Here is a 25,359-nt window from a genome sequence, read left to right on the forward strand (position 1 = left end):
CTAAAAAAACACCCATGTTTGGGGGCAGAAATGTTGCTGAAAATGCAGCGACAGGTCACTTAAAACACACCCACTTTTGGGGGCAATAAACATAATTGAAAATGCAGTGACTGGTTGCTAAGAAACACCAACATTTGTAGGCACAAACACTGCTGGAAACGCAATGACTTACAAAAAAAAAAATCACCCATGTTTAGGGGCAGGAATGCTGCTGGAAACACAGCTACAAGTCGCTTTAAAAAAACATGTATGGGGGTACTACTGGGGCCACTGGAAATGCAGCGATGGGTGGCTCAAGAGACACCAATATTTGATGGAGAATGTGCCACTGGAAATGCAGTGACAAAAAAAATAACCCACGTTAGGGGGCATTAAATGTCACTGAAAAAGGCAGCAATTGGTTCCTAAGAAACACCCACATTTGTAGGCACAAACACTGCCCCCATGTTTAGGGGAAGGAATGCCGCTTGAAACACAGCTACAAGTCGCTTAAAAACACCCATGTTTGGGGGTGAAAACGCTGTAAATGCTGCATTGGGTCACTTAAGAAACACTCACACTTTGAAGCACAAATGCCACTGGAAATACAGTGATAGGTTGCTTAAAAAACACCCAAATTAGGGGGCTATAAAAGCTGCTGGAAACACAGCGATGGGTCACTCAAAAAACAACCACGTTAGGTGCTAATTAACGCTGCTAGAAAGGCCTTAATGTCTTCTAAATGAACAGTGGGTGTTGTTGTTTGTTGGTCTTTAACAGTGGTCTGCAGCTCAGCAGCTATCTCACCAGTGCTGGAGGTGAAACTCTGCAATGTGACGCTAACATGCACCCAAGTTTAAGGGCACTAACAGCCACTGGAAATGCCTTGATGTCTTGCTAATGAACAACTGTTGTTGTTGTTTGTCGGTTTCAAACAGTCGTCTGCATCTTAGCAGCCGTCTTCTTTAGATGTCACACCATCCACTGTCCCCTCCGCCTCCTGATGACAAAGTCAGCTCATATACATGTCGCCGCACAACAACAAACAAATTTTAAACATAGTGTCAGGAGCCTTCTTACCTGTGTATATAATGCTGCTAATGCCAGTTTAATAGAGTGATCATGTTGAAACTGGGTGGCATTTGCTGCAACCCTCATGTCTCACTCTACTAATCTCTAAATAGTAACAGTGACAATAAAGATGATGTAACAGAGCTCTTTGAAGACAACAGAATTACGAAGTGTCAAAGAGAAGTATTAGTACTTGGAAGACATCCCTCAAAGTTGTAATGCAAAGGGAGTTTTGCATAATTATGTGGTTTTTCCACATCCACACTTTATAATGATGCCATCAAGACGCACATAATTGTTTGTCCAAACTCTGACAATGCAGAACTGTGCTCGTGAAATACCCCGAAAATGTGAGTATTAAATTAAGCTCCTGGCAGGGTTGTCAACTGCACCATCTCTCTTCTGTCACCTTCAGGTCTCCAGAGACTGATGTGTGGTGAGAGGCGGCGAGGACACTCTGACTGAGATGGCTTTCATAAAGAAGGTAAAATATGAGAGCATTAAAACACTGTACTTAATCTGTCCATTCAAATTAGCTCCATTAATCATAATTAATTCGCTACATTATATTTCTCTACTTAATTACATGTGCTACAAAGGTATAATTGCCTGGAAGGATGCATATTGTGATCCATCATCCCTCCAGAGCAGTGTAGAATTTTCTCTGGTAATTAACAAAGGTGTGCTCGTCTGAGAGATGTTGACAAGCATAGATGGGAGGATTCACTTTTGTCTCCATCAGTAATACAGTGTGATATATTGTGATTTTCAGAACACTGGGAGAGATTAAATGGATATAGGAATATATTAGTTACATATCCTTTGCACATTTGCAACAGGATATGTCTGTTTTTGTCCATTATTTTCAGAGGATAAGACTGTCAGGTTGGCACATTTTACTCAGCGATATTAGTTGGAATGAAAACGGGACAATATTGCTCTGTTGCACCACAGGAGAGGATTGATAGGTGGGAAATGAACTATTCAGCAGCAGTGTTGACACTATAATCAGTTTTTTTTCCTTTTTTGTGCCAAAGTTTACTGTGAACACATGGAGGGTCTGGGGAAAATGGAGGGAGGGGAACGCTCGCAAGGATCAAAGTAAATCAAAACCAGATGATTTGCCAGCAGGTGACTGTCATTTGTTTTTGTGTTGAAATTACTGCTGCGATACCCACTGTGTGTCGTTCAGGGCCAGATGAGAGCAAATGCTTGATTTGTTGACGTTGCTTATTCATAAAATACATTGTAGAAGTGCTGTTTTGCCTCGTTTTGTCTACATTACTTTACTTGAGTGATAAGCTGACTGGTGACTTCAGATTTCTTGTGGTGATGTCGGCCAGGCGCCTTTAACAAAGTCAACAAACAGCTTTTCCTTTATTCATGATTTTTTTCCAGTTGCCAGAATAAATGCTGGCATTGTATGTTTCTGCAAACATTGGATACATTACATTTGTATTATTATGTAGTGGATAGGCTGGAAACTTTTGGTAAGGCTGTGCAATTAATCGTCGGGCCATCGCGATTACTATTTTGAGGTCAAACGATTTCAAAATTAATGAAATCGAGGGTAAATGATTTTTGGGCATGGACGCCTGGAGTTGTTATTTTGTCTTCTATGGAAGCCGCGCATGCACACTACCACCCCTCCCCTCCTCTCCTCTATTCACTCCACGAGCCAGTCAAGTAGGTGAACTACAAATAATGCGAGGGGCAGGTGATGCGGAAGATTTAAAAAATGGCAAAGGGAGAGCGAGAGAGGTTGTCTGTGTGTGTGCGTGCGCATCGGGGCCGTTCTGTGATACAGAGAGCAGAGGAGAATTGTAAACGTGTGACAATGTACAGACAAAAATGACATGCCATCGTGTAAACAATATAAGTCATCACGTGCGCCGCATAATCATTTGCATAATCGTGATTTCAATTTTGAACAAAATAATCGTGATTGTGTTTTTTTCATAATCGAGCAGCCTTAGGTTTTGGCACAAAAATCACTTGGTTTTGGTTAAGAAAAGATCATGTTTTGGGTTAAAATGCAGCTATGCCTCGCTCAAAAACAGCTGTTTTTCTTGTTTGTTGGTTTTGACCAGTGGTCTGCAGCTTGCCAGGCGTCTCACCTAGGCCATACATTATTCAATTCAGTTCAATTCATTTTTATTTATAAAGGCCAAATTCTCAAATCACAGTTTGCCTCACAGGGCTTTACAGCATACGACATCCCTCTGTCCTTAGGACCCTTGCAGCGGATAAGGAAAAACTCCCCCAAAAAAACCCTTTCACAGGGGAAAAAAAAGGTAGAAACCTAGGAAAGAGCAACTGAGGAGGGATCCCTCTTCCAGGACGGACAGACTTGCAGTAGATGACATATAGAACAGATCAACATGATAAATTAACAGTAATCCATATGACAAAATGATACCGAAAGAGAGACAGAGAGAGATGCAACAGCTACAATAACATTAATTTCAGTAATAATATTATTAGAATAATAACAGCAATTGTGGTACCATATGTTGTAAATATATATTAATCAGATGTGTATAATAATAGTAAAAGTATGACTAAAAATAACAGCAGTAGAAGTGGGCATCAGGCATGATCACGACACATGATCCAGGCATAGCTGTGATTCGAGGGAGCCTGCGAGACAGTGGAGCACAAAGGTTCCAGAGAAGAAGCCCAGTTAGTGACATGCAGTAGACATGCAATTATGCCCTCTACCTCCTGATAACAAAATCAGCTCATATGTAACTAGTGGACTCGAGTGATATGAAGAGGCCCAGACCGTGGATATCTTTGGAGGCGATCTTGGTTTATTCCTGACAACTCTGACAGCAAGAGGTAAAAACAAAATCCTCCATCAAATACGACAATATAAACTTGAGCCCTTACACAAATGAAGTGACACAGGAACATGTTATGCATATTATACAATAACGTTAGGCTGAAACATGAACTTAGAAACAGCTTAACAGTGCTAAAACATGGAGATTACTGTGAGAGCAACATTGCTTACATTTTCCATGGAGTAAAACAGCAAAAGGGGAGATGAAATGTGGAAACACCCGTTTCTAGGTTGGGTACCTCCAAAGGTGAACGTAGGGGAACAGAAAGTATCAGACGTTCGACATATTGACAATGGTGGCCTAAGCGTGTCAGGTAATAACAACTGGAACAAATTTGGTGTAATTATAATACGTTTCATTACAAAAGTACATTTGACTTTGTTAAACATATTACTGCTGTATAATCGACCCTGTTACACATAGACTACGTCAACTTAGAAATGCTGAGATGATGTGTATGAGACTTACAGATGTAAGGTATGTTTGGTTTGCAGAAACATACAATGCAAACTTTTTCTTCTGGTGACCGCACTGGATTTTTCCATCTTTTTCCACACTGGCAGGATTATGATTATTGTTTGTGTTCAAGATGTCATCTCTCTATTTTATGTTGATGAAGAGAACAATTACATAGTGTATACTAAATAACGCTGACAGGGCATGCAATAGATCACTTGATTTGAAGAATGGTTCCTGTTGATGTACAAAGTGAGGCCTGCTGCGCTAATAGTGCTCTAATTTAGCAGATCAAATGCCAGTCCTGTCTTTATTGTATTTTACTGTGTTCTGTGAGTAACTTGAAGTCAGGTCAACCTGACCTGTCTGTTGTGTTGTTAAAATGCTCTCTACAAGCTGTTTCCTGTACTTTGCCAAAAATGGTTTGTGAGGGAAGAGGCTTCTCCCTGTAATATGACTAGACAATTCTTTTTGTATCTGTAGTTCCAATAACTCCAACAATAAGTTGATCATGTGACATCAGTTTCAGGTGTCACATAATTTAAGATATAAACAACTGCAAGTAATGTTTTCTTTTTTTAATTGTCGATTTAGCTGTCAATTATTTTCTCGGTCAATTGATTAATCGTTTGGTCTATAAAATGTCAGACAATGGTGAAAAGGGTTGATGACTGTTTCCCAAAGCCCAAGGTGATGTCCGCAAATATTGTGCACAACCCGAAGATACTCAGTTTACTGTCACAGGTGAGAAAAGAGACCAGAAAATGTTCGCATTCAAGGCACTGGTATCAGAGAATTTTAAATTCTTTTTTCTCAGAGTACTCATCAGATTAGTTGGTGATTAATTTTATAGTTGACAACTTATCGATTAATCATTGCTGCTCTAATGAAGAATTAGGGACACATGGCCAAAAGAATATGATACACTATAAATTTCAAATTAGGAGAAGTCATTACAGATTAAATCTTCCTTGTCTCCCAAGTTTGAGCAGGAGGTTGAATTATACATTTATGAATCAGAATTGACAGCCATGGTGTTGGTGTATCATACAAAATAAAAAGCACCAAACATTGTCATTTAGATGATTCTATCCATCCATCCATCCATCTCCTAATATTGATAACCAGCGATACCTTTATAAGATCCATCAAACTGCTAAAACACATAGTGCTCTTGTTTGCAATTCAAGTAATCGTTTATGTCAGATGGGCCACAACTACAAGGGTTTTTTAACCAATCAGGGGCAGTTATGTCATATCAAAAGACAAACTTACCCAGACATTTTATATACCAGTTTAAAATCCGGATAAAACTGTAGAAAGACTGTTTAGTGTGGAAAAGTCATTATGAGTTGGTAAGCTGTTTAAATTGCTCCCCACTTTACAGGTGTAATAACCTTGTCATGTGTATTTTCAGTTTTTAGTCCTGTGAGTTAAGGCCCTACCAAAGTGGTCTGGCATTATGTGACTCAACACATGTAGTCGTTAGTCCTGACATGTTGTTAGTGAGTGTTGTTATGTAAGTGTTACAAAGCAGCAAGATTGAAGCTACATTTTTTAGCATAAATAGCTCTTAAAAGACGGGATGATGCAATACGCCAAAGTGCTATATCCTGATAAAAGGGTTCTCGCGCCCATAAACTTTCCTCACATGGTCACGGTCAGCTTTGCTGATGTGAAACCATCAATCTTATCCCACCTTAATCACCCATCAATTTAGCTGCGGCACTTGTTTTGAAATGAAAGGGACAATGTCAGTGTCCTATACACAGAGTTCTCCATCAAACAGCCCATTCAAAATGATAAATCAATTAATTTTTTGGCCTTTATTAACCTTTTGACGTATGATTAATATTCTCATCAATAACAATAAAAAGTGTCCTTGCACTGCTCAGGACAAAGCTTGTCCAACCTTTGTATTCAAGGTAACCAGAGCCATATGAATGCTTTTAGGAAAGGGTTTTTGTAATGGGCTGTCGAAAGTGTTCGTCAATCCATTATTCAAGAAATTACACCATCTTTTTTAAGCTACTAAAAATCACCTTTTCTCTTTTCTCCTTTTATTCCACTAAAGTCTTTGTAACCTAACTCTCTTCCTGGAAAGTAGCCTGCTGTGGTTTTATGAAGTCTCAACTCTTTCCTCCTGCTAGCAACAGGGTGGCCGGACATGCTGTTAAAATCAGAACAGCCAGAATTTATTATGGCTAAAATGCTCCTTGTCCCAACAATTACATATGATGTACGTTGTAATATTCCCACATACCGTTTGCCTCGATTAAACAAGGAGGGATGATGGCATTTTGTGTTCTTCACACTAAAGACAATGGTCTCCAGTTTGTGGGCAGCAAACTTGCAAAATCAGGTGATAACTAAGTGCAGTATTGTGTCTGAGTTTCACACAGGCAGGGAGCAAATATCCCATTAGTGCCAGCACTGTGGCGCTCCTGATGTGAGTGTTTCAGATTTTTATCCTCTTCGTTTGGAGAAGCTTTTAAAGGATGCACAAGCTGAGCTGGTGAAATTAAAAGAAATAAAATCCATACTTTGCAAAACATAGTATGTGCACCAGTATTATAATTATATGAGGCCACAGACTCATAGTTTGTTACTGTGGCTGTAAAATAAGATGTGATTTAAGAAAGAAATGATGGATAAAGTTCTGTTAAAGTGCAAACAGATTCATTGTGAGTTGCACAGAGAGGTGATTTAAGAAAACTGGTGGCTTTCGCTGAATTTCTCGTATTTAAAAACTTTTCTTTAGACACAAATTAAATTCAAATGACATGACCTTTTGTACAAGTCAGGTTCCGATATTGAATATATAGTAGAATATAGAAAATATAGAAACAAAAACAGAGGCACGCTATGGAAAATGCTGTGTGCTGTGTAACTGTTACTTTACAGATATGCAGTCATGTGGTCAATGTCAAAAAAGAGGAATATTTAGATTACACTGTGAGTCTTGCTCCTGTTGCTTATAATATTCTCCAAAAGCTGCCTCACATTTTATGCTAGATGATGCTGACATGAACATCCTACAGTTTCAACATCATATTTTTTTGGCATCCAAATTTATGTCAAACCATTTCATTTGATTTCTGTCACGGTGCAGCCCTGTGATTACAAAGAGGTGACACCAACAAGAGGCGACACTACATTGGTTCGTCAATATGACATCTGCATACAGCTGCAGAGCTGAGTCATAGCCATTTTGGACTGAACGATGAGATCGCATTTGTAATGGAGATTCTTAAAAGGATAGTGCACCTAAAAATGAAAATTCAGCCATTATCTACTCACCCATATGCCGAGGGAGGCTCAGGTGAAGTTTTAGAGTCCTCACAACTCCGCCTAATGCAGGCTGGTTGCCCCAGATTAAAACGTCCAAAAAACACATAATTGAAACCACAAAGTGCGCCATTTCTACTAATGAGAGAGGATGAATCTGTTTACAACTGCCTGTAAACAATGGCCATGGCGGTTGTTTAATCTGAAGGTTTTCCTTTTCTTCACCTGCTTGTAAACTGTGTAAGCATCAAGCAGAAGTAGCTGGTTAATGTAACAAGCCATGCTAGTGACAGGAGGATCACTATTTTTTCCATGTACTGTACATCAGTGCAACTTAGGTCATGATACGATATTATTGCCATATGCTGGGTATTGCGATCCAATATATCTTGATATATTGTGATTTATTACCTTTTTTTCCAACTGCAAATTATTTCCCCAAAAGAAGACTTTATCAACATCAGTTTTACCTCATGAGATAAGGTTTCTGTTCATCTGACTTTAATCATTTTTATTGCAGCAACATGTGATGCAAAGCAGACAGACTGACCAACACAGTCATAAAACCTGTCAGAAATGCTGTATACACCTGACAAACTGAACTGTTGGCAGATTTAACGCCCTCTGAGAGGCCAGATTAAGCGCATGAGCGAAACACTTCACATGTAGGTATCCTGCTAACTGAATGGCAACACCCATGTTTGAAGTGTTGTCTGTTACAATCACAATTCCCCATATTTGTGCTGTGTTTTGCAGAAGGTCTGCAGTGTTTGTCCCGGTGTGACTTTTGTGTACTGCTCTAGATTAAAGAACGTGAGACAGCAGTCTCCAGTCCTCTGTGAGATAATGTGCTGTTATAGTCACATATGAATCCACTGACCTTGAAGTCCAGGCGTCACAAGTTAATGCCACCCTTCCTGCTGTACTCAGATTCCTCAACTTCATGCTTCACTTCTCTGTAGAGCTTGGGTACGGCTGTGTCTGTGAAGAAACGTCAGGACAAAGTCACATACCTGGGTTCCAGTGATTTTAGCATGTAGCAAAAGCCCTCATTTTCAATAATGCTGTATAGATGCAGATCTTTGCTCATGAGAAAGGTGATGGACTGTGTTATTTTCGTCACTCTCTCAGAGTTGGATGGTAGTTTTGTCAAGCAAAGTGTGCCAAGTGTTGGTTTGGCGTTAGCTTGGACGTCAGTGGCTATGGCGGTGTGTGAGGTGAGCCCTCATGTTCGTAGTATTCCTGCAGTATTCTCATATGACACTGCTTGCACATCGCATGTGTCATATCCAAGTCCTTCTTTCCTTCCTTGTTAAAAAATCCCAAATTAGTCCAGACGTTTGAGCTAAACGCTCATAGCGCATTTCTGATTTCTTTCTCCGGAGCCTCCGTCTTTGTTTTCATGAACTTCCTGCCACAAGCCACTGACTGAGACCTCTGTTGACCTCACCAGGAATAAAAAACATCAGCACCATTTAGTGAATTGAAAATGCAACTGATTTTATTATTCCAATACTAAAAGTTGTATTAATATGTGTAGTTGCAATAACTAATCATGTATATAGTAAAAGATCGATACTTGGCGTCCGAGTATTGATTCAATATCTCCATGCAAAATATTGCTACACAATGCTGTATTGATTTTTTTCCCCGCCCCTGGTGTTTTACATGTTAGAATCTACTTGTTGATATTAACAAATTAATCTAACATAAGGACTAGTATACTGACCTTCAACACGGGCACTAGTCTAGCAGGTGAGGATTATTATATTTCAAACTGACACTGTAGGCGATGTATCTTGAACAAATTCATCGATAAGATATGATCCCTACAGATAAATGAGTTCAAGTTTTGTTGCACTAACATTCATTAAGCTTTCCTTTAATTGCAGAGGTGCGAAATGTAATAAAAATGAAATTCATACTTTACCATCAAATGCTGTAGCATTTATATTTAGTTTATAATTCACTCCGTGTTGTGGTTTGTAGAGATTGGAGCTGGAGAGGATTATTTTATTATACACTGACAATATGTCTGTGTGTCTTTCACACAGTAAATGTGCTGTGAGGGCCGGCCCATTGTGTGCGCTACACTACTGACAGAACAGAGACGGGTTACAAAGGCAGCTTAAAGAACATTAAGGGAAATTTGACAGGTATATTTTATACTGAATCATTTAACTGAATTATATCAGAATAAAACTTCGTCATAAAAAGGGTCTTTCAAAGCAATCAGACAGTTTTAGTCTCACTTTAACTTTTCATCAATTTAAAGTAAAGCCTATAGTTTGCTAAAGAACATGTACACTGTAATTTATTGTTCCTCTTTTTGTTAATGATTACCTGTCGGGATCACTTTGAAAAATATGAAAGACTAAGTCTGGATTACTATTCTGATAATTCAAGCACTCAATTGAGGAACGCTACTTGTTAATTCATAACAGACATATCAGATGGTTTCTGCTGTTAGTTTGATAATAATCAGGGAAGTAAAATCAGTCCAAAATGGCGGTTTTGTTGCTCTCGCCTTCTTCTTGCTGTTGCGCAAAAGCACATTACTGTTGTGTCTTGTTATTGTGCTGCATTTTATTACTCTAAAAGTATATTTTCTTATTCCTTAGCTCCTCTGGGTTCCCTAAAATCACCACTTACACTGCTAAATATGTATACAGAGAATATAGCGGATAGAAAGTTTTTTTTTTTTTTACTCTTGGGTATTTTTTCTGGTAATGAAATTGGCCATAAAGAGATATTAATAGGTAGCCTTACAGTATATGGCAAATTTAGGGTGTCAGTCGCATTAATGATCAAAGCGCAGTTACTCATAACACAGCGTAACACACCAGAGAGTTCGGCTATCAACAGTCTGAAATCATGAAAGGAAAAATGTGTATGTAGTAGTGACTGAATGATACTGTTTAACAGCCTGGACCTGTTTTAGTCTAATTCAATTAGAGTGTATTACAGTTGGAGTTAGAGCTCGTTACCATCGCCTGCGCCTCATTCAGCCAAGCTAAATCTTTGTATTTGATTTGGCATGATTGCAATTGGGGGGCAACGTGGTGCAGTGGTTAGCACTATTGTTTCCCAGCAAGAGGGTTCCAGGTTTGAGGGCACCAGCCAGATGAGGCCCTTCTGTGTGAAACATGTTCTCCTAGTGAGTCAAGGTTCAAGGTTCAGTTTATTGTCATTCAAACATGTTAAAAACAGGAAGGAACGGAATTTGTTACCCAGGTTCAGCAGCGTATAGAATAAATAACATTTTAAGTTAGACCTTATCAATAGCCCCTTTTACACTGCCAGATTTTCCACGAATGTTGGGCCGATTTGCTGGCCAGCTGCGAGCATTTATACACACAGAGCCGGATTGGCAAGTTGATCCGAGGTGCCAAATTTTCCACCTCGGAGAGTAGTCATATTGGCGGAACCCTTTAAGTTTAAACAGACCGAGGCAGCCTTCCGCAACGGGAGGGGCTGTTGAAGACTTGTGGGAGGAGCTGTTGATGACGTTGCACGTGTGAGCCACTGGCGGTGGATAAACAGGAAACAGCTGATAGCAGGAATGAGCAGCTAGTAGCAAGAGGGAAACGCAAACCTGACAGACAATGTAAAGATGAGCAACTGGGGAGACACGGAATTGCGCACCCTCCTTGTCCTCGCAAACGAAGAGGCCATTAACCGTCAGATGACGGGGACGGTAAAGAACGGGCCGATTTACGAGACAATTGTTTTGTTACTTGCTCACGCCCCCCATTGCCCTGAAAAAGGTGCATTCTGTATAAACAAAAGTAGGAAGGTGTCAGTTTTCCTCCCTCCCTGATTTTGTTCTTATACTACAAATGCTGAAAAAAGACTGATTGGGCTTTCCTGCAAATTTGCACAATTCCTATCTAAAAAGGGCTAAAAATAGCCTTGTGGTGGTCTGGTGACCCAACCAGGGTGTGCCCTGCCTCTCGCCTTGTGTCTGCTGGGATCGCCTCCAGCCCCACTGTGACCCTGAGTAGGATAAGCAGTTGAAGATAATAAACGATGAGTGATTAGAATTAACCCAAAATTGAGAAGCTCAATGAAATTTGTCACGTGGTGCTGAAAGCATTTGAAGAGTGCTTTTAAAAAACACATCATCAGTATAGAAATAAACTACCTTCTATATGAGCAACAACTGTCTCTGCTCCCACTTTGCTTCCTTCTGCAAGAAGGACAGTTGACATTTTGGGTGAACTGACCCTTTAATAACACTGTTATCACAATAATGAAAAAACCTTAGCTCCCACAATGAATAATGCAGTGTGTCTGCATTGAAGCATGCATGAGATACTGTTAATTGTTAAACATTTCTGGCGATTAATGAATTATCACATGCATGAATTGATGCTTTTTCAGGCATGAGATCATGTCAAATTGTGTGTTGCCAAAAAGTGTCACCAAACTAACAGTGTTCACCTCTATAGGCAGTATAATACATGTCCTCTCAGAGGTATATTTTGGCACTCACTCAAACAAGAACTAATGTAAAGCAGTTGGAAAAAAATGAGGTTGAAAAACTCCTTTCCAAAAAACTAACAGTGCATTGACAGCGTTTATAACTGCTTAAAATGTTAGGGATTCTTCCCTCTTGTAGTTTTTCTCTTTTATTGTTATATATAGTTGATGGTGAAAGACGTAGCAGGATTTCTGCCAGCAGCCCAGACACTCTCACATGTACGTGAGCCCACAGTTGATTCAGCGTTAAGGACCAGTGATGTCCTTTCTCAGCCTGTATTCACATTCTAAAAATGGAGAGGGATCCTCATCGCTCAGTTTCCCCTCTGTGTGACTAATAACTTTAATCAAGCCAATAACTTAATGCTTTGATGAACCTTAGAGCACAGAGCAATTACTATCTGCTGAGGTGGCTTGTTTTATAACTGAAGTGAGAACAGCAATTCAAGTCACCCAACTACCTGCCATCAATCAGCGGGGGTGAAATGTTTGAACTTCCCTCAAGAAACTGCATGAAGACTGTTAAATGAAGGCCAAGATGATGGCAGCTATGTGTAATCGAATTTCTCCTTCAGACTAGGCCAGCACTGAGTCATGGACCACGAGCAGTGCTCTTGTCACATTTTCATATTTAATTGATGGGAATTGAGAATAAGCCCAAAGTTTTAAGAAGCACTCAAAGGCTCATATATCATCTGTTGTTTAAATTCTCTATTATGTTTTTTTTTCCCCCATTAATCCTAACAGATGGACAGTTAAGTAACTTCACCATACGTTTTCTTTTTGATACGTATAACTCTTGCAACTTTACAACCAGAGTCCACCAGCATTTTTAAAACCCTAAAACAAGGACCTTTGAAAACGTGCTGACCCTGTTTTAATTTGAAAACTACAGGGCTGCATTTTAGTCTGGAGAGGCAGAAATAGAGACTTTTAAAGACTTCTCTGTAGCAGTGGTTTCCAACTGGTGGGTGGCCAAAAGTCCAAAAGTGTGTTGAGGGGCCATTCCGAATGGACCACAAGTGACTCTCAAACATGTCAAGTTTTTGAAAAACACTTCATTTTTGGAAGTACAGTGAATTTCTGGCACAGAGTTTCCATTTTGATGTGCCGTTTCCCGGGCTCCATGTCACTGGTCCGACATCCCATTAGTCCGACGTCCCGTTGTTCAGATATGTGATTATACTAGGCTATACTGTATTTGTGTACCAAAGAGGATCAGCAAACGCAACAAAAGTAGGCTACTGGTCGAGATACAAGTGTCATAGAGAGGAGAGAATGAAACACCATAACCTCCTGTTATTAACTCTGGGGTCTGGGTTGTGTGGGGAGCTCTCCGCGGTGCTGTACGGCTCCCGGCGGGCGTATTTCTGCCTTGATGGTGCGCCGCGACTGGCTCTGGGTCAGCTGGGAAAGGCTTGAGGAGAAACAGGCTCACGGCTTATGTGTTTGCCACTCTCTTTTTCATTTTAACCCACACCATGATCTTTTCCTGACCCTAACCAAGTGGTTTTTGTGCCTAAACCTAACCAGACCATAACCATAGGGCGTCATGATGATTTCGGAACAACGGGACTTCGGAACAATGAGTTTAATATGGTCGGAATAATGGGCTGTCGGACCAATGGGCAGACACCCCCGTTTCTCGCTCTAAATTGAGTACTTAACAGAGACAGCAAACTAGCTTGACGACATGACCAAAGAAAAGTATGACGCTGAATATATTAAACTGTGTGGACCTTGAACTAATGACTAAGATGGAATCTGGACCCTGTGGCTGGACCAGTTGGCAACTACTCCTCTACAGGGTCTTACTAGTCAAGACCCATGCCAAGATATCAAAGCAAGATCTACATACCTTTTGTGATTTTTATTCTTCTTGTGTAGGTAACATTAATCCTTTCCTATTGCCATTGCTTCCTCTCAGCAATCGATAACACTGCTGGTTACACCTTGACATGTCACCGCATTTGCTTCTCAACGACCCCCAATGTTTTTTTGCCGTTCTGAACACCCAACATCAGCCCGTGAATGCTCAATGTATGTGATTGTCATTTTCAGCTGTTAGTATAAATGGAGATTATCTATGAAAATGTGCTAAAACACTTGAGTATATGGAGATTTTTTTGTTTTCACATAAAAATGTATTAGTGTGAATGTGGCCTTCCAGCTTGCCATGATAATTAGCGGTGATAAGATGGTATTTTTAGAGCATGTGCTGCAGGGCAACAACGTCTGCATATCCTACCTGGATGAGGAAATATTAATGCAAGGTGTAAATACACACAGAGATCATTGTGATTCGATATCAGTGTGTGTAAATACAATGCGTGCTGTGTGGTAAAAAACATGTATTGACTCACAAAGAAATAATCCCTCTAGGTCATCACTGATGACTCTGTAGAAGTGTGTGGCGATGTATTTATCAGCAGAGACTCTGCCCTTTGCCTGTATTTTCTTATTTTCTTTTTATTTCATGTGTTGGAGACATGTATGGGCGTGAACCCCCACAGCACTTGGTTGTGCTCAGGCCTTAATGAACGGGTAGCAACCAGGTACCCGACTGTTAGCAGCACATATCCAAGACAGAGTCCAGGAAAAAAAAAAAAAAAAATAGAAAAAGAAAATGCAAATTTAGTGAGGCAAAATGCCAAACCTGTGTCAATCTGCGTTTGGCTTGTACTTTCAGTTTTGCTGGCGTGTGTTTGCGGGTTTTTTAAACACAGGTAAACTCACTTTTTTGTGTGTGTGTGGGTGTGTCACGTTTGACTTTACAGACAGGCCAGAGAACAGGTTAGTAAACAGTAGAAAGCAGCAGGATGCCACTGAAAGTGTTATGGTAGTTACTTCTTTTATCTCGTACTTATTAAGTCTCTCTTTCGAATTCGATGCAGAATAATTGATAGAGATGATATAGATTGATGTTTGAGCGCTGCTTGGGTGGAGATGGACAATATTTTTTGGTGGCGCCTCATTGCAACTGGCTATTCAAGGGGCTAAAATTAGCGCGTTCACCCCGGCGTTGTGTTTCCATCAATGCTTGGCTGGTGTGAATGCTGATTGTAACCTTTCCCATTACATTAAAAAGCCAGATGTTAACAGGTGTTTGCAGATTGTCAGGGGCTTTACTTCACCTCTTCCTGTTGGCTCAAACAAAAGCTTCGAGTAGTAGTAGCGAGCAAATCTTCCCCCTCAAGAAGTTATTTAAAGATGATTGAAAGCTTTGTGTCCCTCAGCCTGGAAGGTGACTTGTTGTTGGCTAGTCTCGCCACCAGACAATCAGAGATCTCCGCCTTCTGATAGTCTGGGGACACTCCTTTCTAAAGTGTGTTTAACACACCGGAGAAAACGGCCGCCAACAAAGCAACGCCTCTTGCATTTTTTAAAAGGACACGCCCTCCCGGAAATGTGCGCTCCCCCTTTTCTCGTCCGCAAGGACACAAACACACAGAGAGCTTGAAAATGGATGCTGAGAGATTTAACTCCGTTTTATCAAACGTGTGCTCAGTCCACAAGATTGTGGAAATGAAGGACTTCCAGCGACTTTGTTTAAAACTTTTAACGCAGTCGGACTATGTTTACGGGCACAAGAGTTCAGTGAGCCACCGAAGGTCCTGCAGATTTACTATTGGTTCTGCAACGCAGGGAGTTTTTTTAAACTCCCGAAATTGTATCCGCCCATCTAAACACAAAATCAGGGAGAAAGTCATCAGTCTTTAGTTAAGCAAAGCATCTAAAGACTGACTTGTGAGTCTAGTTGTTGGCCAACCTGTCAGCCCTGCCATATTAATATGCACATCCAGATCTGATCATAATGCAGGGACAATCAAGAGAACGCAAACAATTATTTATTATAGGCGTAAATGCAAATGCCTGCGGATCAGATGTCATTTTGAGTTAGGCTGATCATTAGCACTGCTTCAGAACATCAAGTGGTAATAACACTTCTTGCCCCTTGATGCTAAAATGAACACTATTCATATTTTTAAAAAAACTATTTGTAAAATTTGTGTGCTCCTGTGTTCATCAGTTACCATAATAATCTGTGGGATACCTGCAGAAATGTTTGCACAGAGCTTTTCTTTAGAGAGAAAGCCCAGACTTAGTTTTTCACTTAAAATGATCATGACTGACCTCTGTGATCCATCCTGAGCCTTGCTACCACCTCATCTCTTTCATCCCTTCTCCCTCAGCTCACAGCCCAGTAATAATTTCCCCTCTGCAATTAATTCCTCGACTGACCCCCTCCTCCTCTTCCTCCACCCTCCCACCGCTCATCACTGTGGCCCTGTCTCCTTGGGCTCCGCGACTTGATGAAATGAAAACTGTTTCCAGCAGTTATTTTCCCTCCTCTTCGGTTGTATTCTCTCCTCCACCCCCCCTCTCCCTCGCCCCCTTACCGCAAACCTCAACAATTAATGGAGCTCTTCATCAAGCCTTGTGAAAAGCTCCTCACCTTGACAAATTACGACACTCTTGGGGGTAAGCACATTATCAAAACCCAACGTTTGTTTACATAAAAAATACAGAGTGCATAATTTGAAAGGAGTGAAGGTTTCTCCAGGTTTGCAGAATACAGATTTAATTTGAATTTTGCCAACTCATCTGTCTTTACTCTTGTGATAAAATATGACATGCTTTCCCTGCTGAGCTGTTTAGTGCGGCCATTTCCTAACTCTAAAACTGAGCAATGTGGAATTAATTTCAGGTGTACTGTTGCCACACAAATAATTGTTCTTTTTTTAAGCACCAGATTTTAAACTTGTTAACTTGAAATGATAATACATATACATTTTCTTTTAATCTGTTTTTAGAGAAATAGATACAAATATAAAATAATCTCTCATCTTGTAAAGTCGTCTTCCCATGCAAAGGCTAAAGGGAACATAGTGCTTGTGTTTTGCTCTTTCTTCCTTTCTTCCTTATGCGTCACGCCATATTACAACTACAGTTCTTGTTCCTTAGTGAGTGTTTATGTTGCTTTCAAACAATGTGTGAAAGCTCACTGGAGCCACTTAATGGCAAGCCCAGTTGGCATTGTATCTTTCTGCAAACCACAAATTCCATTTGTACATTACATACATACAATCCATATCAATGTTTCTAAAGAGATGTAGTTTATATGCTGACTGTCACTGGGAGGTGGAGGGGATGGTGGATAGTGTGACACGGAGGAGTCCGATTTACATTGATCTTCATTTGAATGACCTGATATTGATTCATAAAATTCAAGATCAATCTTATAATAAATGCTTTTTCCCGCGGATGTATGGAGCTTCAACCCTGTTAATCTTGCCGATAGGAAATGAGCTGCAGTGCCAGATTATTAACGACAATAGTATTGAGAAGTTTTGATGTTACCGGCTCTTTTATGTGTAACTGTTAGCTTACTGTTATGTTTTGGTGTCATTTATTATCACGTTGCCACACCCTCTCCTTCGGCTATCTGTGCGTCGTGGCTGCAGCGCCACTTTTATGCAAACACTAACACACAAACACTGAGTACAGATGCCACAGTGAAGAGATGAGAAGTGAAGATAACTTCAGATGACAACAGCAACGCTTGTTACTGTGAGTGCAATAAAATCTCTAGAAACATTGAGTTATAGTCAGTTTTATTTCTGTTCTGAATTTATTCGTTTTTTCCTTATAAAATTTACAGTATTAGTTCCCTGAGAATCTCTTTCACATTCTAGCAAAAATTGGTATTGTAACTGAAATATCCCTAATTAAATCAATATTGAATCAAAATTGAATCAATTCAGCCTCACCCCCAAATTCCACCAGATGCGTGTTGGTTGCGTCTGCGCTCCGGAACGGCAGCGGAGCCGAAACGTTTCAGTTCTAGTCAATGTGTGTGCTTCCACCGGCTGCGGCTGTGCTGTGTTCCGGCTCCGTCACAGCTGCTGCGCTCCGGAGCCCTCCGCAACAGATACGCAGGACTTCTATTTTTGCCGGACGCTGGAGCACAGCGCAACAATTCAGCACGGAGCAGATCGTACAGGGCAGGAAGTCGTGCACAGAAACACAATAAAACATCCGGTTAATTGTCAAAATAAAATACCAGTGTTCACGGCGGATCATATTTCCCTGCACTACACCTTGAAAACGTCATAATGGGCGGAGTCAGGCCTGAAGTCAACAGGTCAGAGGTTTTCAGATGTCATTCCACCCTTTTGACACCATGGACGAGGAGATGTTGATCATGGAGGTGCACCGAGATGTCTTCGTACTACTCCTATGGTTTTGTGGTTCTGTTTATAGAAACTACATCTTGTTATATCGCGTGATTATGCGCAAATTTGGGGTCTCTCGTGTCTGGCGGAGCTGCACCGCTCCGCACAGCAAACGCAGCCAGTGGGTGTTGAAGGATGGCGGAGCATACAGCGGATAACCAGCGCAGCAGTTCCGCAACGGACACACATCCAGTGGAATTCCGGCGTTAGGTGAGACGCCTGCCAAGCTACAGAATACTTTGTGAGACCAACAAACAACCGAGCCATTGCTGTGATTATTGCAGTTTTGCAGCCCCCAGACTTGGGTGCTTTTAGTGAGCCATCGCTGTTTTTCCAGTCAGGAGAGTGCCACAATAAACACTGATTTTTTTTTTCAAGACGTCGCTGCGTTTCCAGTGGGGCTTGTGCCACCAAAATTGGATATTAAAACCAAAACATGGTCTTTTCCTAACCATGGCCAAATGGTTTTTGTGTCTACGCCAACCCAAATGTTAACCTCAGCATTGTAGAAACAAACATTACATTACTGTATGAAACCAGGTAACATCAGGAGCAGGTTGCTCACAGGTGGCGTTTGCTATGTTATGACTTTTCACCAGCTTAAATGTTATTCAGATGTTTACAAGTGTTTATTTGTTCTTTGTTCTACCATGTGTCACACTGTACTACAACTACTGTATCTTGTGCCTTAGTTAGTGATCAGACTGCTTTCAGACAATGTGTAAAAGTCAATTAAGGACTCTTAATGGCTCACCAACTGAGAAATGTCATGAAAGTGATAAAAGGTGTTTTTATAGTCTGCTCTGCTTATTTTAATTGCTTTCTTTCTTTCTGTCTTTTGCATACAAATTAAATGGTAACAAAAAAGACTACTGTGACATGTTTCTGATGTGCTGTTTAACATAATCTTAGTTATAAGTTATGGATAAAATGATTTGAGAGTCAGAGCCAAGAGAGCCTGGTGCTGAGTGCAGCAGCAAGGTGGAGAGCTTCATGGAGAGGGTGGCAGACTTTTCATGATAAACTGTTGTGACTGTGTAGGTAGGAGCCAGAATGCAGCAGGAGAAGAAATATAATTTCCATATAAATAGGTGAGTTCTTTAGACGTGAATTGAGCAGGTGAATTGATAAGTGTCATCGAAGTTAAGCTTGTTCTACTTAAAGGTACTCGCTGTAAAATGTCTTGATTTAACAGAATAGAGAGCACTGATTGCAAGAGTTCCATTTTTCTGCAGCATAACGTGTTTGCAAAGGAAAAAACTGCAAATGTCATGGTGACTCTGCCAAGAGAGGCTCTACCAGTGTGTGTGTGTGTGTGGCTGTGGGGGAGTGTCAGTACATAGCCATGGCCAGGCTGTTTATTGCACTTAAAGAGAGTTCAGATTTTTTCAAGTGGGGTCATATGAGGTACTTATCCATAGATGATATATTACATACAGTAGATGTCAGTCAGCCCGTCCCCTGTTTGGAGAAACAGGCTGGAGTCCAACATGAAAGCTCAGACGTGCACTGCTGTGGGTAGGGCTCAGCAACAAAATGTACTTTAGCCATCTTAAAAAAATGCACATCAGTTAAAGTGTATGTCACATTGAGAGTATTTTAATGGCTTTACCTTGCTGTCAGACAGTGATTTCCGGTGGGAAAATGAAGGTGATGTAATGCCCTCCTCAAAGCCATTGAGAAAAACAGTGATTAACCATTACTTATCACAGGAGCTGCTGGTCTACCACTGACCCAGACAATTATTGTGTTTGTGTTACGAGGTGATTTAGGTGTTTAAAAAGCTTCGTTCAGATTCACCAAAGCCACACAATCACACAAACTAACTAATTGATCAAAGCAGTGGTGGACCAGCTGCTCCTGTGTTCAGTGAGCTAAAATGTTTTGTCAATGGAGTCTGGTGTCAAGTTCAACTTAATTGTCATTTCCACATACAGAATACATGGGAACAAAATTGCGCCTTCTCCCAACCCCAAGGTACCATCATACACCACAAAAATATAAAGGTAAAAGATATATAAGAAGGAATACATCTAGTTCATGTATGATGTCATTTTCCCAATGGCGTTTAATAGTCTTGCTAATGCTAATGCTACCGCCAGCTACGTGTGAGAGGCACAAACTGGGGCTACATATAGCCAGTGTTTTGCTATTTATACTTGGCACAACATACGAAATAGACCTCTTATTTAATCACCATCAGCTTGGCCGTAATTTTAATACATACATGGGGACATATCCCCCCAATATTAAAATATACTCAAAATGTTTCCCATCAATATATTGATAAGAAATAGGCTAAATAGAATAAACTGCTATGCTTTGACAGAAAATGACGCACAGCCATCCACAGTATTCGTCAGTATATTTCATAGTTATAGATAAACTTAACAAATTGCCAGTATTATTACTACTGCTTCAAGTGTTACTGTGTACTGTACTTCTGCATGTGGTTTGTCTGAATAGTTTTCCCGTACTCCCAGCAGAGGCCGTTGTTCTGGGTGGGTACAGTCAGTTTTAAACACTGTACTGTCTCTCTCTGTCACTCTCAAACATATTAAAAAGTGGAAAACTAGAATGCAGTACGAGTGTTAAACAGACTACATCACTGTCACTTGTGATAGTTTTGTGAAGTGTAACTATGTCATAAAAGTATCATGAAAATATCATAGTATAATATCGCATTAAAATGTCATAAAAACTCATACTATAATATGTCATAAAAAAAGTCATAAAAAGGTCAGTGTGTGCACCTTTCCCATGCGGCTCTCAATCATATCTGTCTCACTAAAATGGCAATCATTCCCCTTTTTCACCAAATTAGCTCTTGTTCTTGAATTGGTTTTGATCAGGATTCTTGGAATCTTGCAAACCAGCAAGTGTTTCCACCAGGTTTGCACAGAACCAGTGTAATAAAGGATTACAGTAGGAAAATAGCAGATAACACTGATTACCCAGTTTCCACTGAGCTGTAATTTATGGTACAGTTCGTTTGGTACGCTTTTTTCCGTTTCCACAGTAAAAAGTTGTGGATGGTACCAATGGGACCGTTCTGTACTGTCCCCATTTTTGGTCCCCCCTCTGTTGGGGTACCTAGCACACAGATCTGGTACTAAAAGGTGGAGCTGTGAACACTGCAGTCTGTTGATTGGTCAATAGCAGACGGTCACTCTGCTCAGGGCTGAGTTGTGGCTGGTTTTGAAGCTTATGTAACCACTGTTCATACTGTGGAGAGTGTTATCGCTGTAACTACAATTTGAAAGGATGTTTTGTTGCCGAATTTTAAGGTGGAACATTAACTTGTAATGTTACTCAATGCACGAGTTGACGATGTGCATCAATCAACACACCTTAAATTTCACTTTGTCAACTTTGACCATCACTTTTGTCATACAAAAAGTATGACACACACTTTTAGTAATGAGTGGATCTTCAAGCATTCATATGTATTCATTTCATCAGTGTTACGTGAACTGCACATATTCTAATCCTCACTCTGAGAAAAAAAAACAGCGTTGTGGAGTGCCTTTTCTATGTTCACGCTAAACCCCTGAGCTTGCCAGGGAAACACTAAATGCACAAACCTGCTGTTTTTAAATATCCCATGGAGAGAGACTCTCACTGCAGCCTGTTTTATTGTGTTCCAAGCCTGTGTGCAGCCTTGTTCTGTGGACGATAAATGAGGTGCAGACTCTCCGTGTCACCGGTAATGAGGAAATACAGTTTGTGCTGGACAAAGCAGTGAGTGGCAACAACCCCGCCTGCATTTAGGGTACGGTTTGCAGTGGAAACGCTAGGGTCTATGTACCATGTCTGAAGGGTTACTTTTGGTTCCAAAGGCACCATACTGAAAGTGTTTGGTGGAAACTGGGGCTTTAGGTAAAGAAAAACTTGCTGTTTTTGGTTCCAGCTGGGAACCAACTGTCAACCAACCAATCAGGTCCATACTTGGTAGTTAAACCCCTCATCTAAGATTTTAGATTTCTCCTGGGGTTTCCCTCAGACGCCCCGTGGAGTATTGGGATCCAGATGATGTAGGCTGAAAATGATACCCCCCATTTTAACATTACATACAATCAATAATCAATATGATTGTAATCTATGTGATTGCGATTAGGTGTGCAGTGCAAAAAGACTTAAGAATGAAGTATTTTAAGGCATTCACTTTGTTAATTGTAACTTATGAGTGGATGCTAATTAGAAACAGCATCAGAGAGCCAAAACTGAGCCATATCAGCTCTGTGAAATAAACTTTGTTATGTTATGTTACACACCAGTGCCTCTGAGTTGGCTGATATTACTTTAGCTACATTTAAAGTCACTGAGTAGCTCAGCTTTTGGATATATTCTAATTAAGGGAATGGTTGGGTTAAGGTGTTTACATACACAGTTTTTACTTTGTGATTGTGTATTTGAATAGTTTCCATGAATAAATCAAATCACATTTCTCATCACACCTACATTATCTGTGCTCAGAAAATATAGTATGAGGCGCAGATTTCCATAGCATATACCCAGCACTTTCTGCATTGTGCCTAACAACATGGGTGAGTTGTCACCAATTACGTGTAGATTACAAGGTTTCCTGCATGACTTCAGGAGAGGTGTGTACTGATTGAGAAGCCTACCTGGCTTTGCAGAGGATTCCTCCTAATTGAATGCATGGATGGCTGGAGAAATGGATAGAGTTTTGAGGCATACTAAGTATGCCTAAGCTCATGAAAATTACAAATTCATCCTATGGAATCCTAAGCAAATTATTTTCAAAGTGTGATTAATGGTGTCTGTCAAACACACACTCACATACACACACACAAAAGAAAAATCAGTAAGGCATAGCTACAGGGCAAATGCTTTACACAATAGAGGGCGGAAGGTTAATATACAGAAATTCTTATTTTACCAGACTACATATTTAACATTGGCACAAAATCTGCTTTGATCTTCTACTACACGCTACCAGTACTACTATTGATCGTTAACTAATAAACAGAAATAAATAATAAACAGACAATGAGCTTAGCTTTTTGTTTATCAGTCCTTTGGAGAATATCTAAATGCCCTATAAATAACACTGAATGATTATTCATTTTTAAATCATAATTGCAATTCAAAATGGTGTAATTTTGTAAACTGAAAGAGCCATATTTTAATTATAACTTTAAAAATTGTCTTAAAGCTGGGGCAGGCAGTTTTATTTTGGTATCATTGGGCAAAATTCCCATAAAAAATATTTAGTGTATTGTAATTCAGGTAGAATCAGAGAAAACTAGACTTTTGCACCATGGTTTGTCTCCATTTTCAGGCCAATCACAGGTCATTTCATAGAGAGAGCGTTTCTACTGGCTGTTCTGCAAACGCAGATGCCTGTGTCCCTTCAGGTGGTGAGAGCCTGATTCAATGGTGAAGAATTATGCAGAGAAAATTGCCATTCCACTGATGGCAATAGCTTCCTACACTGCAGAGCAACCCAAAATATGAAGACAGATTTATCGAAAAGCCTTAAAGAGGTCTGACAATAAAAAAAAGAAACAAAACATGTCAATATTAGCGAAGGATTTCGGAGATGGAGATAAAATGTTTTGCTAACCAGAACTAAAGGCTCAAAGCTGAAGCTTCAAGTTCATATTCATGTAGCTATCATGAATAGGGCTGTCAACGAATATTCTAAATTCAAATCTAAATTCGAATTTGAAAAAAAAAATGGACCTTCGAATGTGAAAATTGATATTCGATTGTGGAGGGAAAAAAAACCCACCACCGCAGCTGTCCTCTTTGCGAGTGGGCGTTGGCCTGGGCTGCTACACTGAACGCACTGCTTGACATATTCGCTCACGGCTCGCGCAGAAAATAGACCAGACGCCGAAACGATCGCTGCAGGGCGTGAGCCGGCCACGGTGTGGATGACATAATCGGTTAACATGGACGCTGGAAGGAAACTGGCTTCGCTTCGAGGCTATTCGCAGCGCTTCCGTGGGCAGTGTGGCCTGATGGGTCAAAGAGGGGGGGCAAGCGAGAGGTCCGCGATCGTTTATAACGTAATGTTAGAGATAATTGTTTTATGTGTTTTAATGTGTAGGTATGTAAATGTTTTCAAAGACATTTATGTTGAAAAAAAAAATACCTACAAGTAGTTATTTTTCCCTGTATTAATACATATACAAGTATGTTTCCTTGTATTAGTTTGCCCTCTTGTGGACATAATGCGAAAAATAAAAAAACAAAATTCGAATGGTTCGAACCTATGAGTTATTTTTAGAAGGAATATTGGAATGTCATTTTTGAGCAATTTTGACAGCCCTAATCATGAATGAGAGCCTCGAATCACTGTGTGTCCTTCCCCTTACTACCTACAGAACACTTTGTCAGAAGAAGAGCAGGCAGCAGCTCTGGAGACAGACCCCAGTCAGCAGCAGCAAACTGAATCCAGCCTGCACAAACTCCAGCTCCAGGAGAGGCCAACACTAGACCTCCTGCAAGATCAGGAAAACTTTCTGTTGCTGCCATTACACAGGTAAGACCCAGTTATAGGGGTGGGCAATATGGCCCTAAAATAATATCACAATATTTCAAGGTATTTTTGCGATAACGCTATTCTTGACAATATGACAAATTAGTAAAAAAAGAAAAGAAAAAAAGTACTGGGTAACAAAATCATGTCAATATGTCAACAAGTCGAAATATCGCAAATAAAAAAAATTATAAATTATACCGGTATTATCGTGAATTAGATGATATGGAACACCCCTACCTGGTGCTGCTGCAGCCATCAGTCAGCTGTGACATGGTGTGCTGGGGGGTTTTCACTAGCTGAATTTTATTTGCTTCTGCCTGCTTTCCTCCCTGAGAAGCAGTTCACAGTGGTGAAGGAACTGTGGGGTGGCTCACTTGCTAAATTTTGTCTCATCTGTGGTCTGATAAACAGAGAAGGAGATTGGAGCAAGGAGGGGCAATGAAATGGGATTGAAATAATCAATGTATGGGAAACACTGCATTGCTGT

The 25,359-nt window shown here is 40.3% G+C and overlaps 1 long non-coding RNA gene across 1 annotated transcript in view; it reads left to right on the forward strand.

The window, feature by feature from the left end:
• Positions 1-24,862, forward strand: part of LOC144462588 (uncharacterized) — a 176,355-nt gene extending 151,493 nt beyond the window's left edge. Inside the window, exons 2-3 of the long non-coding RNA XR_013490843.1 lie at positions 1,466-1,534; positions 24,715-24,862. This is a non-coding gene — a long non-coding RNA (uncharacterized LOC144462588). The remainder of the gene's footprint in view (positions 1-1,465; positions 1,535-24,714) is intronic.
• Positions 24,863-25,359: the final 497 nt, after the last annotated feature.

The sequence above is a fragment of the Epinephelus lanceolatus genome, chromosome 3 (assembly GCF_041903045.1).
Source record: "Epinephelus lanceolatus isolate andai-2023 chromosome 3, ASM4190304v1, whole genome shotgun sequence".
Classification (NCBI taxonomy): Eukaryota; Metazoa; Chordata; class Actinopteri; order Perciformes; family Serranidae; genus Epinephelus; species Epinephelus lanceolatus.